This window comes from Talpa europaea (genome assembly GCF_964194135.1).
Source record: "Talpa europaea genome assembly, contig: HAP1_SCAFFOLD_87, whole genome shotgun sequence".
NCBI classification, from domain to species: domain Eukaryota; kingdom Metazoa; phylum Chordata; class Mammalia; order Eulipotyphla; family Talpidae; genus Talpa; species Talpa europaea.
The window spans coordinates 24,162-31,718 of record NW_028168031.1 but is presented as its reverse complement, the minus strand read 5'-3'; positions in this window follow the sequence as shown (position 1 = coordinate 31,718).

Sequence of the window (7,557 nt, the reverse complement as noted above, 5' to 3'; positions counted from 1 at the left end):
CAATAAACTATAAACCAGAGACACTCTATGGGGGATGGGGGCGGGGAGCAGAGGGATTGGGCTCAAAATAAGGGGCTGCAATTGTATGGGGAATATACAAATAAAATATAAATAAAATCATAAAAAAATAAAGAAGTTTCTGAGATGTATGTCTTGTAGTGTTTTACCTATATTTCCATCTATGTATTTTATGGTTTCAGGTCTTATGTCCAGTTCTTTTATCCATTTTGAGTTGATTTTTGTGCACGGTGAGAGGTAGTGGTCTAGTTTCATTTTTTTTTTGCATGTGGAGGTATAGCGCTGCAAACGGTCTGTGTTCCACTGCATAGTCTTTGCTCCTTTGTCAAAGATTAGTTGTCCATATAAGTGTGGTTTTACTTTTGGGCTCTCTATTCAGTTCCATTGGTCTGGGTGTCTGTTTTTGTTTCAATACCAAACTGTTTTAATTATTATGGCTTTGTAGTATAGCTTGAAGTTTGGAAGTGTGATACCTCCTTTTTCCTTTGTTTTCATCAGTAGGGCTTTGGCTATCCATGGTGTTTTGTGGTTCCATATGGATTTCATCAGTATTTGTTCTATTTCTTTGAAGAATGTCATTGAGATTTTTATTGGAATAGCAGTGAATATGTATATTGCTTTTGGGAGGATGGCCATTTTAATAATGTTGATTCTTCCAATCCATGAGCAGGGGATGTCTTTCCATTTATTTGTGTCGTCTTCAATTTCTTTTAACAGTGTTTTATAATTTTCTTTGTATAGGTCTCTCACCTCTTTTGTCAGGTGTATTCCCAAATATTTGATTTTTTTTGTTTCAATTATAAAAGGGATGGTTTTCTTGATTTCTTCTTCTTCCGATTGATTGTTTGTGTATAGGAAGGCTACTAATTTTTGCGTGTTGATTTTGTATCCTGCTACTCTACTGAACTGATTGATTACTTTGAGAAGTTTTTCTGAGGAGTTTTTAGGGTTCTCTATGTATATTATCATATTTTCTGCAAATAGTGATTGTTTGACTTCTTCCTTGCCTATTTGGAATCCTTGTATGTCTTTCTCTTGTCTTATTGCCCTGGCTAGGACCTCCAGTATTATATTGAAGAGCAGTGGTGAGAGAGGACATCCTTGTCTTATCCCTGATCTTAGAGGAAAGGCCTTCAGCTTTTCGCCATTGAGAATAATATTGGCAGTGGGTTTATTGCATATGGCTTTTATCAAGTTAAGGTATGTTCCTTCTATCCCGAGAACTTCAAGGGCCTTCCTCATAAATGGATGTTGGACTTGTCCAATGCTTTCTCAGCATCTATTGATATGATCATATGTTTTTTATTTTTCTTTTTATTGTTGTGTTGGATTACACTTACTGATTTTCGTATGTTGAACCATCCTTGTGCCCCTGGGATGAATCCCACTTGATCGTGGTGTACTGTCCCTTTGATGCATTGTTGGATTCTGTTGACAAGGAGATTGTTGAGGATTTTTGCATCAGCGTTCATTAGGGAGACTGGCCTGTAGTTTTCTTTTTTTGTGCTGTCTTTGTTTGGTTTTAGTATTAGTGTAATATTGGCTTTGTAGAATGTATTTGGTAGTATTCCTTCTTTTTCAATTTTTTGAAAGATTTTATGTAGGACAAACTCTTTGTGAGCGTTTGGTAGAATTCATTTGTGAAGCCGTCTGGCCTGGGCTTTTGCTTTTGGGGAGTGCTTTGATTACTGCCTCAATTTTTATGCTTGTAATTGGTCTGTTTAGTTGTTCTATTTCTTCTTTGTCCAGCTTTGGATGATTATATCGTTCTAGGAATTTGTCCATCTCTTCTAGGTTGTTGAAATTTTTGCATACATAAGTGTTCATAGTAATCTGATTATTCTTTTGATTTCTACTGAGTCTGTGGTGATTTCTCCTCTTTCATTTGTAATCCTATTTACATGTGTTTTCTCCCATTTTTTCTTTGTGAGCCTGGCTAGAGGTTTGTCTATTTTGTTTTATTTTTTCAAAGAACCAACTTTTGGTTTCATTAATCTTTTGGATTGTTTTTTTTTAATTCCCAATTCATTTATTTCTGCTTTAATTTTTATTATTTCCATTCACCTACTGGCTGTAGGGTTTTTTGTTGTTCTTTTTCTAGCTCTTTGAGATGTGAGATTTGGTTGTTTCTTTGAGTTCTTTCTTGCTTGTTGATGTGAGCCTGTATTGCTATATATTTTCCTCTTATTACTACTTTTGCTCCATCCCATAAGTTCTGGAAAGTGGTATCCTCCTTGTCTTTCAACTCAACATATTTTTTTAATCTCTTCCTTGATCCCCTCATTAGTCCAGTGTTCTTCCACTAGTGTGGATTTCAATCTCCATGAAGTGGGAGGGTTCCTTGTTTTCCTTATCATGATTTATTTCTAGTTTGATGCCTTTATGATCGGAGAAGAGAATTGGAATGATTTTGATCCTCATGTATCTGTAGATGTTTTTCTTGTGGCCCAGTATGTGATCGATTCTGGAGAATGATCCATGTGCACTTGAGAAAAATGTGTACCCGTATTTTTTTGGGTGCAGTGTCCTATAGATGTCTGTTAAGTTCATGAGTTCTATGTATTTATTTAGGGCTCTAGTGGTTTTGTTTATTTTTTTTGTCTGTTTATTCGTTGATCTGTCCATTGGTGAGAGTGGGGTGTTGAAGTCTCCCAGTATATATGTATTTTCTTTAATGTCTGTTTTCAGAGCTGGTAATAATTGTCTAATATATTTTGGTGCCCCTTCATTTAGTGAGTATATGTGGACAAGTGTTGTATCTTCCTGATGTATTGTCCCCTTGATCATAATGTAGTGTCCATCTATGTCTCTTTATACCTCTTTTAATTTGAAGTCTATTTCATCTGATATAAGTATGGCTCTTCATGCCTTCTTTTTTGGTCCATTTGCTTGTAGGATTGTTTCCAACCTTTTACTTTCGATCTATGTTTATTTATTTTTTTATTTTTTTTAAAGATTTATTTTTTTTTTATACAAGCACTGGGTACAGTCAGAAGCGCAGAGGGTGAGAGAATTCACCAGAGCCAGAGCGGGGAGCAGAGCAGGCAGAAGGACCGAAGTACACTGCTGAGGGGAGCAGTGGGCAGCAGGAGAAGTCTGCGTGCCATGTGGGACCCTCTTCTGGTGGCAGGGGGGCAGCCGGGATCGAACCGTGCTGCAAAGGTTGCGGGCATCTTCTCAACCCAACGCTCAACCGCTGCGCCACAGGGGAGGCCGATCTATGTTTACCTTTTGTGGCTAAATGTGTTTCCTGGAGACAGCAGAAGGTCGGATTTTGTTTTTGAATCCAGCTTGCTACTTTGTGTCTTTTTATTGATGAGTTTAATCCATTTACATTTAGAGTTAATATTGGTATGTTGGCATCTGTGTTTGTCATTTTGTTTGTCTTTTTTGTGATTTCATTCCTTGCTTTATTCTGTTCTTCTTGTTCATTCCTCTGTTGGTTTTGGCTTTAGGACTTCTTGTAGAATTTTTTGGAGTGGGGGGTTTAGTTGTAATGACTTTCTGGAGTTTCTGTTTGTCTGAGAAGGTCCATATATATTTTTTTTTCTTTATAGAGGAAGGAGAGCTTTGCAGGGTAAAGTATTCTTGGTTGGCATTTGCTGTCTTGAAGTTTGCTGAATATGTTACTCCATCCTCTTCTTGCCCATAATTTTTTTCAGAGAAATCTGAAGTTAACCTGATTGATTTTCCCTTAGAAGTCATCTGTTTTTCCCCCCTTGCCAGTTTCATTATTTTTTCATTGTCTTGGACTCTTGGAATCTTTACTATTTGGTGTCTTGCTGTAGTTTTCTTTTCATTGTGATAATTGAGAGTTCTTCTCACTTCTTGTATGTCTACACTCATCTCCTTTTTCATGCTTGGGAAGTTTTCTTCAATTATCTTCTTGAATAATTTTTCAGTTCCTTTGTCTTTCTCTTTGCCTTCCTATTCAGGAAGGACTTCCTATTCAGGACTCTTACATTTCCTCTCTTCATGGAGCCTGGTAATTGTCTAAGAGTCTCCTCATACTGCTTCATTTGCACTTCTCTCTCCTTTTCTCTTTTGGCTCTTTTTATTTCTGTATCTTCAATACCACTGATCTGTTCTTCCATTTCATTGATTCTGTTTTCATTGCTTTCCCCAGAATTCTTTAGCTCCTCTAGTAATCTTTTAATCTCCTGCATTTCTTTTCTTTCTTTTCTTAATATCTCAATTTCATTCTTAAGTTCAGTGATTATTTGTCTCAACTCATTTTTTTCCCTTTTTGTTTTCTTTCTGCTTTTTAACCATGATGATCATTAATTCTCTATCTGATAGGCCGAGTTCTTCCATGTCATTGTTGAGCTCCGGTGACCTTATTTCTTTTTGTGGTGTGTTCTCCTGCGGGCTTACTTGGTTATTTATATGTTTTCTTCTCCCGGTTGTTTGCTTTCTAATTAGTTCTATGTGTTGGGACGTTGTGCCACTGGTGTTGGCAGGTGTCTCTCTGGAGTGCTCCTTTATGGGTTCTAAAAACTGTTTACCAGACTGAGACCAGCACTGGTAGGCCTAAACTCCACCAGGGTGTTGATGCTGTGTTGCTGGGCACTGTCCCTTACAGTTCCCTCTCTCTGTATTTACTGTTCCAACAAGGAATCAACTAGTTGGTGATTTTGTTCTGGTCACCAGGTGGCACCAGAGATCCGTACTTGCTGACCTGTGCTTTTTCCCAGTGGTTCTCTGTGAGAAATGGGGGTAGGAGGGTTACCAGGGTGAGCACCTCAACACAGGGGCTCTTATTCAAGCTGGGTGCTGTGTCTGCTCCGTGTTCACCCGGTGCTGTGCCCACAGATGTATGGATTCCATGCCCTGACTTCTGCACTCTAGGTCTCAGTTGCAGCGCTATCAGATCCAAAATGCTGGCTGTCACCCTGTGCAGTGCCTGCTGTTATGGCACATCCCATGCCCCGGATCCTGTGGCTGGCTCTCAGTTTTAGGATGGGGTCTTGCTCTATGCCTTATTTCCCTCCTTACCCCCTTTTGCGCTGCCCACCCTCTCTTGGAGCCTGAGGGTGTTTTTGGGATCCCTGGTTTCCAACTCTCAGGATGTTGGTGATTTTTTCTGGTCACTAGGTGTCGCCAGAGGTCTTTTCTAGTGTTCTTCCAGAACTGTCTTTCTCCCCCATGGGCCCAGGGGAACAGAGTGGGAGTGGCATGGAGAGCCTCCAAGGCATGGGGGTGCAGGGACTTCCCTGTGCCCCACTGTCGTGGAGATCCTGCACCCCGAATTTTGTGCTCTCAGTTCCGAAGCCCTCAGATCCAGGATGCGGGCTGTAGCCCAGTTTAGTATCCACAGACATGGTGCGCCTTTTGCAACCTGCTCCCATGTCTGGGCGCCTGGTTTCTGATTACTCAGTGAGGGACATCCACCTCAATGAGTGCTCCCGCGCATCTCCCCACAGGAGCAGGGACTTGGGCAGCTGGGATCCACAATCTGCATATTCTTTTCAAGTGCACTGCTTTTCCTCAGCACAAGCTTACGGGCTGGTCTTGGGCTATTTGGGCTGGTCTTGGGCTATTTATAGGTCTCCGTGGAGTCCTTATCTTCCTCTAATGGCGCGAGCCATTCACTCACCTCCGCAGTTATCCTTGCCCAGATCTCCACAGTTCCAGTTCACAGGGTACAGTGCCTGAAATAGTTCCTTTCGACTCACAGTCCTGCTTGATGTGTAGTTTGTTCTTGTTAGTTGTTTTTGCTTGTTTGTTTATTTTCCTCCTTTCTGTTGGTCGGAGAGTGCTGACTTTGTGGGTGGGAGAGGGTAGCCAGGTTCTGAGCTTTCCTCCCTTCTTGTCCTCTTATGACAACTTTCTTCTCTGTGCAGTTTGCCAGAGTCACCCGTTTATCTTCTGCATCCCAGTTCTCACAGGGACCTGCCATTTTTCCTCCCTATTAACTTTTTTTTTTTTTTATGGGAGGACTTACTCGCAGCATTTCCCCTCTGCCATGTTGATCTCTCTCTGATGCATTCTTTGACATTGTGCAGGCAATGCATGGATGGGATGAATGGTGAGAAGGGAGTGACTTTTCCTCCTGGTGGGAAGATGAGCACATAACTATTGCCTTAAGAAAGCTGAGGAGGAATCCTCTGCTAGAGCAAGGAAGGAAGGGAGTGTACAAACAGACCCATGGGGAAGGAATGTGTGACCTCATGGAAAGAAGGGTCCTGACACTAGCCCGCCCCTTTGCTGCTATCAGCATCAGCATTTATTTTCTTCTGTTTTCACAATGAACTTTGTGCTGAATGGTTCTCTAAAGGGCATTTTTTAATTTTAAATGCAGTGTTTCACAAACAGGCCCCATGGGTTTCCAAACCTAAAAGGAGGTCAGGCTCCTGCCATAGAAGCTTTGATCTTCACATAGCTCCTCATTTCTTCATCTTCAGTTACCTTCAGTGTAATAATGTATGTTCAAAAAGCTATATCCAATGACACTTAAAACCCAGTGAGCTGCCCCATGTCTAGCTTAAAGTAGCTCTCACCTTAGGAGATTCTTACACTGTAGATTAAATATCACACCGCAAAGTCTGTTGAGGTCCATGCCTCCTGATTGTGAATAAGAATAGGATGGTCCTTCCCTTTGGATTTTGCTCTTGTGTCTTTAGGCCAGATGGTCTGAGGTATTTATGGAATAAAACAGGTTACTGTGGCAGTAGATAAAATAATTTCATCTCTTACTCATAGACACTGTCTCTGTAAGAAGTGGCAATAGTCTGTGCAGGCCCGAGGCTGGAGATGGCCAAGAAAATAGGTGATGGGGAGAGAGTAAACTTTGAGGATGATCGTAGGGAGGTCGACACTTCTGCTCTTTTTAAAAGACACAGGTACAGTTATTGTCTCTATTCTTCTGAAGAGATAATTTAGGTACTTCAAAACTTTGTTCAGAATGTGCATACAATGACATCCCAGCAGAGCTAAACCTGGGATCGCCATAGTAATCTACAGGGAAATGTGTCTTTTTTTTTATTTTTTAAATAAATTTTATTTTTATATTCCCCATACAATTGCAACCCCCTTATTTTGACCCCAATCCCTCCCCTCCCTGACCCGTACCCACCATAGACTGTCTCTGGTTCATAGTTTATTGATTTTGATTTTCACTTTCTTATAGTTATTTATTTTCCTGATCCCTTATTTAAGTTTTCTAGATTCCTGCTATGAGTGAGACCATCCTGTATTTTTCTTTTTCTTTCTGGCTTATTTCGCTGAGCATGATCCCTTCCAGCTCCATCCATGTTGCTGCAAATTGCATGTGTTTATCTTTTTTGAATGCTGAGTAATATTCCATGGTGTATATGTACCACATCTTCTTGATCCAGTCATCTATTTTTGGGCATTTGGGCTGTTTCCAAAGCTTCACTATTGTAAACAGTGCTGCTATAAACGTAGGGGTGCAAGTGCTCTTTGGAATTGATGTTTCTGTGTCCTTTGGGTAAATACCTAGGAGTGGGATTGCTGGATCATATGGAAGCTCTATCTTTAGTAGGTTGAGGAATCTCCACACAGCTTTCCATAGTGTTT